This window comes from Cavia porcellus, unplaced genomic scaffold (assembly GCF_034190915.1).
Source record: "Cavia porcellus strain 051 isolate PalLab524CR breed Dunkin Hartley unplaced genomic scaffold, mCavPor4.1 scaffold_12, whole genome shotgun sequence".
NCBI lineage: Eukaryota > Metazoa > Chordata > Mammalia > Rodentia > Caviidae > Cavia > Cavia porcellus.
In genome coordinates this window covers 62,824,879-62,844,303 of record NW_026947495.1, presented here as the reverse complement: position 1 = coordinate 62,844,303, position 19,425 = coordinate 62,824,879, and the positions used below count along the sequence as shown (strand labels likewise).

The 19,425-nt window shown below is 39.9% G+C and overlaps 1 long non-coding RNA gene across 1 annotated transcript; it reads right to left on the bottom strand.

The window, feature by feature from the left end:
* Positions 1–10,518: 10,518 nt before the first annotated feature.
* On the bottom strand, positions 10,519–15,157 carry LOC134478211 (uncharacterized). The gene is made up of 3 exons (XR_010050697.1): positions 14,890–15,157; positions 12,415–12,629; positions 10,519–10,562 (listed from the first exon to the last, which is right to left on the bottom strand). It is a non-coding gene; the product is annotated as an uncharacterized LOC134478211 (long non-coding RNA).
* Between the last annotated feature and the right edge of the window lie 4,268 nt (positions 15,158–19,425).

The following is a 19,425-nucleotide window of genomic DNA, read 5'->3' as shown; positions in this document are numbered from 1 at the left end:
TATTGATCTTCTAACATATGGAAACACTGATCTAAGATCCCATAAATTTCTAATGTCCTATTTAAATCTCCCAACAATCCTTGATATCTATGCTCTTGTCTTCATTTCAAAGATGAGAAAGTTGAAGCTTAGAATATCCAAATAAAGCAGTGCTTAATACTGGCTTTCTTACCTCTAGTTTGGTAGACAACCTCCACAATCTCTTTCCTAGTGAAAAACTTTTAGTGTATTCTCCTGACCTCCGGGACAAAGTCTACACTCATTACCAAATTTCTCAAAGTCCGTATGATCCAGCTCACTGATTCTTTACATGGCAAGCTTTCCATTTCTCACCTCAACTTTACTCTGTTATACTCAGCTTCTTTCAGCTCCATGAGTCTTCCATCTCTGCTCTTGGCCCTGACTCTTGCTTCTCTGGAATGTACCTACATTACCCTCCTCTCATCAATCAGCTACACAGCTCTCTCTAATTCCTACTGGTCCCTCTAACCTGAACCTCGGCATACCTTCTCCAGGAAACCACCTCTGAACCCCCCAGTCCTGTTAGTTGATCCCCATCGAATCCTAAAGTCCATCATTGAGTCTCAGATACCATCTTCTACTTCACTGCACATTTTGGTGTCTGTCTCCCTCTGTGGACAGTAATTCTGTAAAGGCAGAAACTAAGACTATCAGGTTCTCCCAGGATCCCAATTCCTCATGTACAGTTGAGAGTAAATGTTTATTAAATGACTGGATGATTAGGAGAGTTACATTTGTACTTAAAGCACATCATTTTAATGACCACATAGCAACAATTTTGTGGCAACTGTTTCTGAAACACATCATTTAGGATGGCACCATGGCAGTTGTGAGGGAATATTCAGGGCCAAGGGACAGTATGGCCTTCTGGTCATCTCTGTTACTTGACAAGTAATTTTTTTTCTCAGTGCTAGAAGTTGAACCATGGCCCTTGGCAACAAGCAACTTCCCCATATCATTTATTTATTTTTTTATTTTGAGATAGCATGTAGACAGTTGCCCAGTCCAGGCTCAAATTTTCAACCCCAGAGAGCTGAGATTACAGGCATAGCAACTTAATACAGGCATAGTAACACAAAATATATACAGGTGAAGAAAACACATAAGAAGTTTTGTGAAAAACATAGACTTGAAAAACATTTTCCAATTTTGGAAAATCACAGAGTGACATCACCATTCTCTGTGACGATCAAACATTTGGATCCCTTGGAGCAAGCTTTAAGATAAGCAGTATCAACTTTCTCAGTCTCCAAAAGAAACCCTGTGCTTTGAGGAGAACTTGGAGGTCCCAGTTTGTTGGATTTAGAGGTGGCTGAGAAGAAATATAGAAGATCCCTTTTCCTGGGTCAGGGGCTACCACTCAAAGAACTCAAGAAACAGATGTATTCCTCCATATATATTATTTTAGTATTGGGGATCAAACCCAGGGTCTTGTACATGTTAGGTAAGTGCTTATCACTAAGATACAGTAGCCCACAAATGCATCTTTTTAAAAAAAGCCTCTAAGATGAAGAGACCAGATTCTGGAGAGTTTGAGAAAGAAGCAGTAGGTTATCTCTGAAGTACAGGAACTGGGAAGGTCTTGATTTTCTGTCTGGTCCTCTTCTATTTGTCCTAAGTATTTTATCACAAACGGCACCAAGGAATCAGAGTACTTTTATCAAGAGTACTTCCAGTTAGACTACTTAGAATCATATTTTACACAAGATTACGCAAATCTTAGCTGGATGTAGTCGCGCATACCTCCCATTTGCTTAGAAGGTTGAGGCGTGAAGATTTCAAGTCTGAAGCCAGCCTGGGAAACTTAACAAAATGCTACTTCAAAATCTCAAAATAAAAATGAAAAGGACTGAGTATGTAGCTCAATACTGCCTTAGTTTCAATCTCCAAAAGTAGGAAAAACATTTCAAGTAAAAAATTAAATATTCAGGATTTGTTTCTATCTGTCTGGGCTACAATCTGTGAAGTTTTTAAACCTAAGAATAGGATCAAAGTAGTCATTTTAGACTTGCAGTAACCCATATTTGGTGCAAAAAGTTAGTGCATTCCTGTGAAAAGTGAAATTTTCTCAGACTCAAAGTCTTTAAAATGTTTCTACAAATATACTAGTGAGATCACATTATGGTATATGTTTACCCTTGAGTACTAACTACATCATGGAAATCTTTGCATGGCAACACAACAGATTTTACATATTCTTTTAAATAGTTACATGGAATTCACTATAGCATAATGAGGATTTTACCTGTTCCCCATTAATTGACACTTTCTTTGTTACTGTTGTTTGTAACCACAGACATTTAATGATGGGACATTTAATAGCTTGTTTTACCAAGACTTTCTATGAAACAGAAGAGGTCTCCATTCAGACGGCTGGTACCCAGAGATCACTGAGCAGTGGGTCAGGAGATGTTCAAATCACAGTTTGTCTTCCTGTACCATGCATTTTACTCAGAGACAATTTAAAGTATGAAGGTGTTTCTGATCAAAGCAATTCACATGTGCTATACTGAGAAATACAAAGTATTTATAAAACTCCATGGCAAAGGCAAAGACTTCAAAGACATTTCCTATTTTGAAATAAGTTTTTAGGCCCCCAAAAGTAAGTTGACTTTGTTCTACCATAAGGGATATTTCAGTGGAAAATTTTGAGAAGTTTTTGTTTAGGATCTTTGGAATCTTCTGAATGCCTGAGAGAATTCCAGACAAACTGGGGACTAATTATAACAGCTGAACTCAGCTCTTAAAATAGAAATCAGCCAAGAACGAGCTCTCAGGATGAGTTCCTCAGAGTTAATTCAAGAACACTGAGGGATGGGGGTAAAAGGGCAGAAAGAACCTGCTTCAGCCTCATAGCTAGTCTGAGTCCAAGAACAAAAATTGTTTTTTACAGCAATTTCCTATGCTCACAAGCTGTGAAATATAAGGTTGTGTTTACTGTGGGTTTTTGTGGTTCTTTGTAAAGCAAGTTTTGCTTTCGTGAAGTTAATCAGCTTCAGCTAAACAGAGACTTCTTAATTACAAAATCAAAGTTCAAGCACAGCCTGTTCTTTGATCTTATTTCACTTAAAGAGAAAATTTGAATGCTGCAATGATGGAATGTTTGAAAAGACAGGTAAACTATTGTTAATAATTCTAGCAGGTGAAAGGAATTACCCAAGCCTTTTTCCTCTCACTCTATTTCATCCCGTGCTTTAGAACAACTGCACATTGTTATAGGGCTTTCCAGCTTCATAAACACCTTACATTCTGCTCATGCCTAAAATAGTTGCTTGTTACTATGCATAGATGTTTGCTCTCTACAGTAAGCCTGCCAAGCAGGGTGAATTTGTTTAAAAAGGAATTATTTTGCCTGTCAAAACACTTTACATAAAACAGCCCTTAACTTCTGAAAGAGCTCTAAAATCCTACAGAATGCATCGAAAATAATCTACTGGCTAAAAGCAAAAGAACTCTTCAACTGACCGCCAGCTCTTAGTACTTGGAAATACTCTCTAGTACTTAACAGTATTTGGCTTATATACCTTTATTGTCAACGTGTTCATTTTTATATCATCACTCTAGGCCAGGTAAATGGATTTGAGGGATATAAACACACCATCCTTCACATTTTGTGGACCTACATAGCTGAATGCAATAATATTCAGTATAATTATGCTAATATGTGCTTATATCATACATTATCATATGCTAACTGTGCATAATTAATGTTAATGATTCATGGACACAAGATCAATTAATAAGTTGTAAAGTAAAAGCCACATGCTAAAAAAAAAGAGGAAAGAAAAATACTCTCCATGCAAACGAAACGTAAGAGCAGACCCTTTATTCTCTAAGGCATGTTAAAAAGATTATAAATGAATTGACCACTTTGGTATTAGAATGCATACAGTAAATAACACGTGTAAAAATGCAGTCATTTTAGATCTCCTGGGGAAAACAGCAGTAACTCTTCCTCATGTGAGAAGCATGGAAAGAATGCCATCAAAAGAGGCTCAATCAATATATTATCTTCAGAACAAACAAGGGAGCTATAGATGAGGGCTGTGGGTAGATATTATAGATGAGGGATTCTGTTGTCATAACTGCTTGGAACCCCAGCAGCATGTGCATCCAATCCATAAAATAAATGGTCAACTTATTATTCAGGTTTAGCTCAAATTTTGGTGAGCTTGGCAAAATTTGTCACTGTGAAAATGTACTTTGGACTCAAAGAAAAAAAAAAAGCTCATTTTGTTTAACAGGCAGCTCTCTCCGAACAGAAGAGAAAACAGAGTTTAGAGCTGCATCCCCCAACTTTCATTAACCCTCAGACTAACAGGAAGGCGGGAGACATTACCCATGCTGTATCTCTTTTCCCCTTGGAGGTACTGAAGCGAAGCCAGAATAAGTATCTTGCTTAATGTGAATACACAGTTCAATGCAAGGACTGCTAAGAGATCCCTAAACTTCAGCTCTGTTAGTTCAATGTGTCTCCCAGCTTGCTTTCCCCAGGCACCCAATTTCAGATAATCTATGCACGCCTTCACACTTTATCTATATTCGCAGCCATATGTTTCTAGTTTTCTGCTTTTAAAAGAACATGGTATGACTCCCTGTTCAGCTGAAGTTGTCATTAGTGCTTTTGACCCGCTAATCCTGGCTCTTGATCTTCTGGAATAGGACCACCCTTCCCTGTCCCTTGGAAACTAAATGTGGCTATGTGAGTTATTTTGGTCTGTGTACATAAGAGGATTTAACAAAGGGCAGAATCCTTAATTAGCAATGTGTGATCATTAGAGATATACATCAAGATGAAGCCTCCCTAACCAGGACCTGGGCGGGGCCTTTGTATGGCCTTCATTGGACATGTGATGTGAGCAGGAAATAAGACACTGACATTTGAGGATTGCTTGTTACTGCAGCATAACCCAGTCTAACATAAGTGATGCAGATATGACATAAAATCTAAGTTTTATCCACTTGATAGTAAGACATTCCATTACCTGGCCTCAATTTTTGTATATTTACTTAACTTAGAGCAGTCATGTACCACTAACTATGATAATTCTTAGCTTACAATGATTATGTCCTAGATGGGGGAGACATATATAGTTTAGAACTCCTATAATACAGCATGTAATTGTTAAAGCTTGGGTAACATAGCAACCTAGGAAAACCACAAAAGATCACTTTTTTCATGCATGGAATATTTCATGCGAGACATGGTAGCATACGAAAGGGCACAAAGTGTTGGAAGGTAAAGCCTGTTCATGAGCATGGCTTGGCACGGTATGTGCTTCTTCTCCCAAGCTGTACCCATGTTGTCACATATGCTTCTGTCCATACCAGGAAGGTAGCTTGTGCCAGGTGTCAGAGGGCTCAGAATTTTTATTTCCTACTAGCCTTACTTTTATATAGGCCCTTATGGTTAGACACTGACCTCACTGCCACATTAATACATATAATCAGAGCGGTTACTGACAGGATTCAAAGATTGTGTCTGTTATGCCACTTTAACCAGATTGCTCTTCCTCAGAAAACTAGACCTAAACTTTTTTTAATTCAGGTTGACAGTTTCCTTATGACTACAGTTTTATTCCACTACATTGTCTCTAAAAAATCATTGAAAGTAAATATTAAATTATACATCAATCTTTGTTAGCCTGCTTTGAAGTTTCTTCATGTTTTTTTCTTTTCTTATCAACAGTATAATTTAAATAATAAATAATATTTAAGGCTTCTCTGGCTAGTGGGAAGCTTTGGAATAACATTCCTCTCTTCACACATGGAAATTTCAAATATGTAAGCTCAAACATCAGCTCTTCTGTGAAGCCTGTCTAGATAGTGTATTACATTCTCTTTGATCCCTCAATACTTTGATTGTAGCTCAGACCTGTAAGTTTCCATTACAGTAGAATATTGCTTACATGTTGACACTGCTAAAGGTGACTATAAGTGGGTCGTGGTGTCTTGCTCCTTTCTCTACCTTTCTAGGTGCCCAGAAGTACCCAATGTCTGGGCAGAATGAGTTAGCACTAAACTGAACTGAGGATGTGAGTAAAACACCCAGCAATTACCATGATGGGAGAAAACTGGTAAGAAAATATATATTTCCAGGAAGCAGAACCTATCCTCAGTGTAACCAGGTACAAATTTTGCACACATACAATGCATAAATAGACCCTTTCAATCAAAATGAAAAATGTAATGGTGTCCATTACAGTAGTATTTTACAGACCCAAAATTCCTTGTCTGAAACCTTTGGTCAGATGTCAGAATCTAGACTACCTTAGAGTGTGGAAAGCTAATCACCTTACATAACACCCCTATCAGGGTGTGGGCACCATCTATGAAATCAATGCATGAGTGAATCTTCTGGGAAACATATGACTCATCACATAATGCCATAGAAATGAAGACATAAATAGCCTTGTGTAGATTTAGATTAAGTTTTGCTGCCAATAAGTTTCAAAAAGCTTAAGGTTTTGAAGTAAAGACTTGTGGATAGGCCTCTATTACTAATAACTATCTACTATTAATTAGTAATTATCTATTACTAATAGTTCTATTACTAATACCAAATACACAAAAGACTTGATTGCTATGAGAGATAATCTTTCTCTAACCCATTCAGTATTTATCAAAATCAAATATCAAATCTTTATTGTGAAAACATTTAACAAATTTTAAACAGTATAAGATAACGTGTGATGAGCCTTTGTTTCTATAAATACTGAAAAAGTATTTTTTAATTAGAAGTTTATCTTGATTTGGGGATGACAGTGCACAATGTATATGCCCTGATTGATGTACTTGAAAAGTTTGCTGTACTTTTCTGCTTCTTCTGCTGCTGCTTCTTGTTTCTTTTTATCTATGAATAAAATGAACTTTAAAAAATAAAAAATTTTTAAAAATTTAAAGTTTACTTTAAATATTTTTTTAAAGTTTGTTAACAAAGTATTGATAAACATATTAGATCCAAATAAGAATGTCTGTTATAGCTTGTATCTAAATGTTCCCCCAAGGCCTCATTCTCTCATAGGGGGTTTTCAGAGGCAGCTAGATGAGAGGTGAGTGACTAAAGATTAAGAGTGTGATAACTAAATTAGTCCACGGCTTATTTTAGCACAGCTCTGGGTGTGAATAATAAGAAGCCTGGTGTGGGGCACTGACCAATACACTTGTAGCCTGAATGGAAAAAAAGGGAAAGGAAGGTTTGATGCTGCTGCTGTGTTCTGATTGCTCTGCTACAGACTTTTTTCTCCTGCCATGCCGCTCGCTCTGCCTTAGAGCCAGCCAATTATAGACTGAAACCTTTACAAACTGTGAGACAAAATAAACCTTCCCTTCTTTAACTTGTGTGTGTCAGGTATTTGATTGCACCAAAGTGAAATTAACTAAGATATTATCCGATAAGAAATGTGATACTCCTTTTTCAGGCAGATGTGGATTGAGGTCTGCCTGAGTTAGATCCTAAAACACAGATTCTTAGCATAGCATAAAATCACTTCTCAGGTTGCCATGCAATACATTGTCACAAACTATACAAGTCTTTCTTAGGTCACCAAAGGAGTGCTCTGTGATAAGTTTTTGAACTGATCACAAACACACACACATATTTACCTGTGCTTTGTCATAAGAACATATTGAGCAAGAAATGAATCTGAGTGTTACGAATGAGGTGCTTCCAGAAATCTATTTCAAACACACACCATCCTGACCACATTCCCTTATTTATCCCACCCATGACAGCAATGTTGGCATCAAGCATTTCTTTAGTAAAAAGCACAATTATCCCCAAGAATTCCAGAAAGACTTCAATTTAAAAAAAAAAAAAAACTCATGCACATTTTGATTTCTCCTGTCATATTCTTTTAGGACCCATATTTGGAGAGCCAGGCTAATTAGTAGGACTTCTTTCTAAAAGCCCTACTCTATGAAATGTGGCTTTTCAGAGTTCTCTAGGGAATGAGTGTGCGTGGCCATGGTTTTAGAATGAATGCAGCTTTCACAGTCATTTCTCTATGAAAATCTGCAAATGGCTAAACTAGCTCAGGATTAAGATTTGGAAAGCCTTTGGCAAGCAACACCTCTGAATATATAATTTGTAAAAAACATCTAGTAGTTCCCATTTATGCGCAGGGGATGTGTTCCGACACCCCCAGTTGGTGCCTGAAACTGTGGATAATGCCAAGCCCTATCCTTGTCCATCTATTCATACTGTAGATCTTACTGACTTTAGTACATAATTCTTTTCTCTTATTAAATAGTCAAGAACTTTTATCTTTTCACTTAAAGGAAGCACTTTGTGACTTTTCTTGGGCATATGTGAATTGCCAGCATTGGTAACCTTGCACTTCGGGCTATCATTATATAAAACAAGGGTTACTTGAGGACAAGCTCTGTGACAGTGGGTCTGATGAGTGGATGAGACACGTGTCCTATGGGGTGGGATCCTGGTGACCAGAGCAGGATTATGTGAGATTTCTTTGCACTATGCAAAATGGCATGCAATTTAAAACAAATGACTTGTTTATTTCTGGAATTGTCCAGTTACTCTTTTCAGACCATGGTTGACTGTAGGTAACTGAAACAAGGGGAAGCAAAACTGAGTAAGGAAGGACTTTTGTGTATACATCTCTGTCACCAAAGGTGAGATCATGAGTACACATTTTTCCATTAATTCGAAGATCTTTGATGATAAAATATCCAGGTCATTGCAGAAATTCAATAAATATTTGCTCCCTTGACTTAATTTTGACTGGCTTTTATATTAGAAAACTCACTGATGTCTTCTTAGAATAAGAATCATTCTAATTTAAATCCTAACAGGAAAAAAAAACACGCAGTCGATTTGGATGGGAACAGATTCTAGGTAGCAAAGCCCTCCATGGAAACCTCCCTATGAACTGTCTAATTGGGAACTGTCAGGAGCGCAGTCTAGGGAATGATCTGGCAGCCATGTACACTGTGGAAGTTAACATGGAGCAGATGAAGACACCATCCATACTGGCTGTCATGTGGAGGAAATCTTGAGGAACCCCACACTGCAGACCAGGGTCCCCCATGGGTGAGGCGCTTGTAGGCTTTCAGGTCCCTGGGGCAGTACAAGACTATACCTTCAAAGGGGAGAACCCTGGACTGATCTTTCCAGCAAAACTCTGAAAGTGGCTTTTGAACTAAGAAATAGCAGGGAAAAAAACACCAGGATTTTTTTTGGTTTTTGGTTATTTTTTCCCTTTCTAACTTCCAGTATGAGGACTCAGTTTCCAAGTACAAGTGAGATGAAATCCTAACAGCAAAATCCAGCACAGTCAGGGCACTGGTGGGACTGTTGGTGCAGTGCCCAACCTTCCACTCAGGTTGCTGTGGCCTTGTGCCTGTAGGATTTGCTCCTGAGTTTATCCTTTAGAGGGAGCACATGCTAAGCAGGAGCTTCTCCTAGTCTTCCTAGCTGGTCCTTGTTTCCCCTGGAGGCACCACAGTGAGCCAGGCACAGCCTTCCTCTGCTCCAGGACTCCCTGAACTCTGGGTGGTAACAGTCTGGGCCTGAAGCATTTGCAGTTGTTGATCTTATAATTGAAATATAAAAGGGGCTCACAGTTGTCAGGCATGGATTTAACAGGGTGTCTCTGTTTCAATATTGTGAGCTGCCGTGACTTTGCAACTGTGTTGTGTATTTACAGGCAGCCTTGGAAGGAAAGGGAAGGGAAGGGAAGGAAGCAAATAAAGAAATCCCTTGGAACCCCCTGTAGGGTCTGGGCCCCCAGGGCAGAAGCATATGCTGGCCGAGGATCTAAATAAAATAATGTTACTAAGCCAGCAAAGACTGTAGTTTTGCAGGCTGGGGTAGACTACATAATAATTTGATTCATGGCTTTCCTGAGTCAAATTCTGAGAAGAGTATACTAATATTTTTTGCTATTATTGTGCAGAAAGGCTTGTCCCCTTCTATCTTCACTAGAGATTCAAACCTAAACTTAAGACTTGACCTCTGTGTAATGTTTTGGTTTTCCCTCAGTGTTTAAGTATGAATGATGCCACTTACCTTCTTTTATTTGTATTTTTAAGGTGACCACTTGCTCTGATTTCTCCTTCTGACCCCTCTTTGCCTCTTCGTCTCTTTGTTTAGACTGTGGTTAAATGGAAGAAGAGATCACTTGGCCCACCATAGTCAGAACCAGTACGTTTGAACTTATGGACTTCATCTTATTTCATGCTTTCTGTGTTTTATTCATTCCTGCCCTTTTCATGGCCCTCTTTATTTTGCTGACTTTATAAAACAAGTGTTTTCCTCTTACCATTTTAAATGCTATTATTTTAACATTGAGAGTGACTTAAAAAATAACAACAAAGTAATGTATAGATTTTTAACTCCTTACTATGAGCATCATTTATGAAAAATTCTTTTATGGCCCATTTGGTCTGTTCTTTATTGTTTAAAAACTGTAACTTTTAGAGAAGACATTACAGGGCATTTCTTGTCAAAGAAGGCACTTAGTACCAACTGTAGGCTTTTGGGATCATCAGTTGACATCTGTTTCATCCTCATTTTCTCACTGAAAAATGAAGACAATGTAACAGTGTATTTCCTCAGACTCCTGAGCAGATGCAAGAAACAATACATGTACCCACTCAGCCCAGGATCTAGTAGCCAGTTCATGTTGGTTGTTACTTTATCATGGGAATATTAGTTCAGAAAGTCTACCCCTGCTAAGTAGCCGCACCTTTCTTAACACATTTTGTGTTTCTTTTCTAAACAAAGGGTATTGAACTGTAACAAGGACACCTGATGTGATGGTTGATTGTGTCAACTCTGGTAAGAGAAGCTCAACTAAACTGGCTCAGCAATTCCATACCCTGGATGTGGAAGACCCACTCTAGGATAGCCTGTCACTTGGATGGCATAAAGGGGAAATGAGGAAGAGATCTGCTTCTATTTCTTCAGGAGAGCCCCCAGTCTTCACCTTCCCCTTGGATGTCATCTCCTGGCTTCTAGTATGGACTCTTCAGCTTCTAGGGCAGACCCTTCAGCCTGATTCGAACTCGTGCATGAGTCCAGTGTGCAGACACCCTTTGCACACTTGCTTATCTGACTTGGTGTGTAGCCCTTATTAGCCAATCTTTTAAGTTCTTATATATTTGTATGTCTTGTATTATATCTGCTTCTTCAGCAGACACTGACAGATACACTTGGTTAACTAAACCATTACATTTTTAGGAACACTTTCAGTGAACTGAAGAAAGGTGTCTTTGGCTACCTGTGACTGTGAGTGTGCCTGAGGAGGAGATGACAAGTCCCCCAGCTGCTCTAATTAAAATCTCAAACCCCACTGACACTTCTGCCCACAGTGACTCAGCTGTTTCCTCCCCATAAAGCTTGTTCTGGGGTTCCCTTTTCTTTTCATGTTGACAAAAGTCTCCTGGCCTTGTATTTCCTCTCCGGAGGAAAGCGCTAACTGGTTTCTCCATCCTGGTAAGCTTTCAAGCAAAAAGACTCAGCAGCCAGTTGTGCCTCTAAATTTTCACATCACCTCATGGCACTGCCTTCAGGGCCTCCCTTTCCTCTTCACCGAGGAATTTTACACCCTTTAATAAATGATTGAGTTCTTTTGCCAGCCCCATCAGAAAGCTTTGACTAAGCCTGAGCACTTAGCTCAGATCTACAGATCTAACTCCAGTTTATGTAACCCCTGCCCATTGTGAACCTAGTATGTCAGGAACTGGGGGGCTACAAACATGAGAACTTGGAAATGGCACAGATTTATAATTGACTTTAACAGGAAGTGTTATGAGTAACCAGAACCAGTGGGAAAAAAAATAAACACAGAAGATGTACACAATGACACTTCCTCTTTAAGAACTTTCCATCTCAAATGAACTGCATGGAAGAGGATATTTAAAAATGGACACATACATAGTAATAGGACCATTTGTGCAACATACACTGTGTCCCACATCTGTGGTTTCAAGCAACCTCAGATCAAAACTATTCATACCAAAAAAAGTAACTGTACAGATGATTTTATTCCTGAATAATGCACTCTGACAATTATTTCCCCCAGCACTTTCATTGTATTAGATATCCCAAGTCATTTAAAGATTATTTATTTGAAGGACACAGGAAACTGTCTGTAGCTTCTACGTAAATACAATGCCATTTTATATAAGGGGCTTTGGCACCTGTAGACTTGATATCTGAGGTGGGAATCTAAGGACACTGAGGAACTCTGAGGAAACTGAACACGCTCCTGCATGCCACTCGAGCAACAACACTGAAGACTCCGAGATAGCACTTCATATACACCAGGTCCTGCAGGTCCTTCAATATATTAACTGGTATCAAAGAAACCTCAAAAGGTTGATAATATCATTCTACCATTTTAAAGATAAGGAAACTAAGCTACTTACCCAGTCTCTCACAACTAGCAAGTGGCAGAGCCAGATTTAGAAATTCAGAACCCCGGCTCATGGGTATCCATTTTACTTTTCTACACCAGATTTTATCTGGCTTCAACCTCACCAAGGCAGATAGAGCTTCAGATTCAGTGATTATTAAGGGGCTGGCGATTTATCTCAGCGGCATAAGCACCTGCCTTGCAAGTAGGCAGTCATGAGTTCGATCCCTGGTACCAATAAAAACGAAAAAAAAAAAAAAACAAATTCAGTGATTATAGAGGGGTCCTGAGCTTCTGGTCTCACAAGAATCTAAAAATATGGAGAATGGATTGATTTTCAGTTCACTCTGGTCATATTTGGAAAGAGATGTGTTTCAGCAAGCTGACTCCAACACATCACTGGCTTTCAATCCATTCCTCAAAACCTTTGTCTCTCTCCCCAATCCCAAGCTGCTACGCCCACCTTCTAATGAGAGAGCACCGCACTTGACCATGACAGACCACCCTCCCACACTTCATCTGCCTTGCGGGGTGACAAACTCTTTCTTCCTAGGGCCCCAGAAGTCCTTCTACTTCCTAGGGCCCCAGAGCCCTCCCTTGGGCTCTTTCCCCTCTAAAAATATTCAGATGTTGGCCTTAGGAATAAAAGCTGCTTAACTCCAAGGGAAGGATAAAAGCTCATTCCTACCAGATGAATAAGCAGGTTAATTTCTCATCGCTTCCCAAATACTCTTGGATGTGAAGACAATTTCATCTTTGCTTTTGCAGTGTTCCTACAAAATGTCTCCTTAGATATAGAAACTATATTTGCACTAAATTTCAAATTAAGGATTTCCTTATGAGTCACATATTTGAAATCATGTAAGCAGTTTTTTGAGTTAGTGTAGGAAGCGGGGGGGAGACTGCCAGGAAGCCCTCAGCCACCGAGGTGGACGCCTGACCCTGTAATGTTGCCTTGTCTATATAATTTGCTGCATGGTACATCGTACAGAACATGCCAACCTTTTTCCGCCTGTTCAAAAAAGGTGATGCTAATTAGATCAGGCAAATAGCTGCTGTTGTTGATTCATTTGAAAATGATTATTCCAAGGCAGTGCGTTATTACCCAGCAAGTCACAGCTTTCCTTATTAGTGCTGTGAGGTGGCTGCCAGACTTCAAAGTCGGAGGTGGAATTCAAGGCTAGCAGTGCTTGCAGGGGCAATATTAGACACAAGGTCACTATTTACATTTAGAAATTTAATCCCTTCTGGTGGGTATGGACTCTGATATCAGTTCAGTGCCAATAACCATCAGATGGGGACACTTGCCATATGCAAAATGTAATATAAGGAATTATGGAAAAACGAGAAATTGGAGCCTGGCTATCGAGGTTCTTGCTTTCCAATGAAAGAGCTTGTTGATCCAAGTGATTATGCAGAATGTTGCAGTGTTGCAATTAAATAATAAGCATAAAATACATCGGTAAAATGGCAAACTTTCTACATGCTGATTATTCAGTATATTAGATGTGTAAATCGTGTGTTATGGGAATACGCAGAATGTAAGGATTTATTTTGCAGAAGATACATTTTGGCAAAAGAGCTTCATGAAAAAAGGAACATTTTGAGCTTCATTAGAAGTGTGAGTGAAGTTTTTGAAGATAATAAAGCATGAATAAGAGCCTCAAACTAGCAGCACTGAAGGTGTGTTCTGTGGTCCAGTCTGGACACTAGAGACAAAAAAAAACGTAGTGTGAACTTTGAAACATAATTTGACGGTGGCGGGGGCTTACATCTGAAAATAGAGAATCTTGATCTTCTCGCTACTAAAATACATGATGATCTAGAATATAACTGCTTCTCAGAAAAGACTGCATATAAAATCAGCCACAGATAGGCAAACTATATCATTATTGAGTTTGAGCTGAAAAAAAATCTGTGGCAATGTATTTTTCTTTGAAGGTTGTGTTTCCAGAGACATAAATTGTAGATAAAAATTGGCCCATTATAATCCAATAACACTGAAACAGATTTTCATTGCTACCAAGCACAGAACATGTTTTCTGTTTTTGTCTTCTGTTTAAATTCTCCTTCCTCCTTGTGAAACTGTTAATATGCTGAAGCACAGCATTTAGCCCACCTCCAAACCTTTAAAATGCAGTTAATTACAAGATAGTCCAATTTAAACTTTACGACATTCTTGATACCAGAACACAAAGCGGCTGTTTCTGTTAATCAGTAGGAGGAAGCCCAGCAGCGCAGAGCCTGCCTCAGCCCGGGGAAGAGCACTGCTCTTCTGATCACAGGTGGCTCCTAATCCCACTTCTGCCTCCCCGCTGGCTGGAGACAGATTACTTGACTCCTTCCTCTATGTGCAGGAGATTTGTCTCCCATTGCCTTCCCCCTCAAAGCTTCTGGGCAGCTGCAGGAGAAAAGGTGTGAGGTGTGGGAAGTCTGAAAGCACATGCTGAGAATGTACAAACGACACCATATCGACCAAGTCACTTACAGAGTTCAGCTCTTGGGGTCGCACACCCAGAGAAATGGGTCCACAGACATGAAGGCCAATAGCAAGGACTGCCTGGGTAAGAAACAGCTTCCTTTTCAAACTAGAAGGGCAATATTTTCTTCTCCCTGGTGCTCACCACAGAAATAGCATTTCAGAGAAAGAAGGGAAAAGCAAAAATAAATAAATGTATATACACACAAAACAGTTAAGATGGTTATACTACCAATTGCTATATTATTAATTGTTCATTGAAAAAAGTTCATTTGTGCCTATGTTGTTTGATGCCTATATCTTGTAATACAAACACCTACTTTGAAAATAATGATACACAATGTACTAACCTTTGCTACTCTCCTACAATCTTATTTTGCAATTTTGTACTATTTTTTTCTTGAAAATAAAAAAAATTTTAAATGAAATGGCATTTCAGAAGTCCCAGTGGAATGCATCCTGCGTACATTTCCCATTTTTTGCATCACCCAGTTGTATCCCATTAGATATTGTAATTCTACCCCTGTAGCCAGATTATTTACCTTGGAATGGCATTCTTGAAGCTCGAAACACTTGGAGAATACAGAGATGATATTTTGAATGAAAACAAAAGACTATAAATAATTCCTTATATCTTTTGAATTGACCATTATCTTTATAAACTTGAAGTTCATAGTTTCTTTCTTTCTCTTTCTTTCTTTCTTTCTTTCTTTCTTTCTTTCTTTCTTTCTTTCTTCCTTCCTTCCTTCCTTCCTTTCTTTCTTTCTTTCTTTCCTTCCTTCCTTCCTTCCTTCCTTCCTTCTTTCCTTCTTTCTTTCTTTCTTTTACTGTACTGGCAATTAAGCCCAATGTTCCTGAGTGCTAGGCAAGTGCTGTCCCCCTAAGCCGCAGCTCTACCCCTATCCAGCGGCTTTACCATATGTAAGACTCTTATCTGGATGGGAGGTACATGCATGCTGCCACCTTTCTGTGTTTTTCAAGAAATTTCATAATTCAATAAAAAATGTATTTATTGCCCAGAAATGTATCTTCAAAATTTCAAGAGTCAAAGTCAGCTGCCTGCATAATAGAAATTCTTGTTATAAGAAGCCTCTCAGCAGAGAAAGAGGAAACATGGTTCAAAATTGAAGCATCTATATTGGGCAGCGCCTCCTGAAGTGAATATAATGGGGAGATACTGTAATATACAGGTGTGTGTGTGTGTGTGTGTGTGTGTGTGTGTGTGTGTGTGCTTTCTCTGTTGCTTCTCTGAGTTCATGATCTTTTTTCCAATCAGCTGGTGATATCGTCTTTTCCAGAAGGAGAACAGGCCTGGTATGCAGGATTGTGAGGGCAAAAAAATTCAATCTCTAACATTCAGCATAGGACTTTGGAGCAAGATAACAATCATATGAGCCTGGCAATCACTTTGAGAGAGGCTTTTCCTCATTCCCCTAATTCTGTCTTTAACATAAACAGAAATAAGGCTGGAGAACTCGGAGTATGGAGTTATCCATCTTGCAGAGAAAACCTGTGACTGCCAGGCCTGAGCCTGGCTGTCCCATGATGGGAGGATTTGACGTAGGAAAAATAAAGCAAAACTGCTTTTTGCTTGGTGGAGGAAAAAGGTGGAGGAGACAGGAAGAAGGTAAAGAGGAGAAAAGTTCAGGAAAGGGCTCTGCCCACCCCACCCCCACCCCCAGGCTCTGGACCCCAGTGCAGATCCCCATGTCAGGAGGGAAGTGGCAGCCTTGCGGAACTCTTTAGCAAGAAAGAGGCCAAGTGTATATCTTCCTGGAGACCCTGACACCTCAGGGAAAGGAAGAGACCTCAGTGCTCTCCTCTGCCTCATAAAGGAACACAGCAGCTTCCTGCAGGGGTGGCTGGTGCACCTGCCAGAGGGGCTCCTGGACAGGAGCCTGTCTTCGTCACCAGGGCACTGGGCAAAGGACGGTGATAGCTGCATGAAAGGTAAGATTCCCAGCTAAATTGAAATTTCAGGTCAGTCATTTTCCTTACAATATTCTAACATAATAAAATAGTTCTTCATTGTTTATCTGAAATTCAGATTTAAGTAGATGTCCTGAATTTTTATTTACTACCGGATTCTATTACCGCAATCTGAACCCTTGAACATAGGCCCTGTATTACTGTAGGCAACCCAACCTTAGCCTCACCAATAGCTGCCACCACACTCAGGGGTCATGAAAGATAGAGTGAAGGAGAGCTGGGGTCAGCAGTCAGGGCACCACCATGCGCATCAAGCCAGAACATCAACGGACCACAACTGACAGACATTAAGGCCTCACCTCCCAGTGCCAGTAGAATGACCACTGACCAAGCAGAAATAGAGGGTTCAGAAAGGCCAAACCAGGGGTCAGGGTAAGGACACCAGGTAGATCTCAGTATCTGTTTTCCCCAATGCCCTGAAGTCACGCAGAGCCCATACATCTAAAAGTCACTGCAAGAACAGAAGCAAAGATGGGGATGCTTCTGTAAGAGTCTTTAGTTCATCTGTGCTGCTAAAACAAAATTCTTTCATTTCCCTATAAAGAAGAGAACTTTGATGTTAACTTTAAGTCCTGGATACTGATGTCCCAGGTCAAAGCTCTGGCAAATTCAGTGTCTGATGGCCTGGATTCTATTACCAAGATGGTACCTTGTTGCTGGGTGAAGGGGGCACAAGGGTAAAAAAGGCCCTCACTAGTTCCTTCCAGCCTCTTATAAAGTTGCTGACGCATCCCTTATGGCTTAATCACATCCTAAAAGCCTCTTAGTGATATCACATCGGAGTTTGCATTCCAACATATAAATTTTTGGAAGGATACATGCAAACCATAGCAGAAAGATAGAGCAATTTATTTGCAAATTATTGTAGCAGACTTAGCTTTAAACTGCAATGAACTGAAAAAAAAATTTTTCCTGGATAGTCTGAGCAGGTGTTCATGGAGAAAAGAAATCACTTGTAAAGCCAAATTTAAAAAGTACATTTTTTCCATTCATCTGAGTTGCAATATGGCCCAAGCTGGGCTTCCCCATTTCATACCCATATGCAATAACTTTCCAAAAAGACAGAAATCCCAAGACTTCCACTAGTACAATCACACCCTCACTTTTCATTCTTATGCCTCCTTAGTCCCAATAGTTTTTAAACTCATGTTTCTGACCCTGTGGCTACGAGTGGTATGATTTATCCCGGCTACCCAATCTAAACCCTTGAAAATAGGCACAATATTACTCCAGAAACCCCCACATTTACACAGGATCCAAGTGTAAACCAGAATGGCCCCTTGTAACTCCCCAATGCTGTGGGCACAGAAAGGTCCCCAGCATGCCAAATTCTGCACCCGCCAGCACAGTGTGAGCAGCTTGCTGCCCCTGTGCCTTGGAGAAGGTCCAAGTCTCTGTGCCTTCCTCCCAAATAATGAGAACACAATTAGCATAAGCTAGAACAGATTAATACAGGGCTGTAGAGAGGGCTAAATACAGTACACATCTTTTAGAAATAACCACAAACATTTGGGATATTTTAAAATTCTCTAAGTTTCAAATCCTCCAAGTGTCAGAAGCTCAATGTTTAAAGGGCTTACCAACCTAACTATGCACTTTCTACCTGGCAAAGGCATCTGCTGCCCAGCTTCAGGTCAACAGGCCACTGACACTCAGCCCCTCCAGAATTGGCGATCACATTACCCAGAGGGACAGCTGCCAACCCACCCGGTAAACGCTGTCAGGAGGGACACATGGCAGTGGGTAGAAGAAGCTTCACAAGTTCTGATTAGCAAAGTTCCTTTTCCCCCAGAATATTGTATGACCCAATTAATTTTTCACTATCCAAGTTATACGTTGATTTTGATCATCAGAGCACACTCACCGAAGACAAGACATGAAAACCTAGAGACTCAGTGGGTTAGAAGATGTCAGTGACACCCAGATGTGGTTGTGCATACCTGTAACTCCAGCACCTTGGGAAGCTGAGGCAGGAGGATGGCAAGATTGAGCCCAGCCTGGGCAATTTAGTGAGACTCTATCTCAAAATAATAATAACAAAATTAAAAGGACTGAAATGTAGCTCAGGGTGAGAGCCTGCGCTCAGTCCCTGTCTGTCTGTCTGTCTCTCTTTCTCTATCAGGCACACACACACACACACACACACACACACACACACACAGTCTGACTCTCTCTTTCTCTATCAGACACACACACACACACACACATATGCACACACACAAAGAGATGTCACTGACAGATGGATGCTGTTCACCGCAGTTTGCAGCAGCCAGGTCTCGGCTGAGGTTACTCCGTACATTAAAATGTAAATGAAATTCTCTCTAGCTTTCTATTCCACATCCTGTGGAAATTCAAGCTCTTCTTGTGATTTCTGAAAATTTCCCAGAATTGAAATTCTCATGGTCACTGCTGTGTTCTCCTGACTTGCTTCTTGGCTGTTGGGTTCTCCCCTTGACTTACCCTCCTGTCTCCCCAGGGAACGCTGCCCCTTTTCCTTATTTTTTTTATTGAATTCTTCAAATAAGTAATTTCTAAAACTTTGAGGAGATAAGCTAT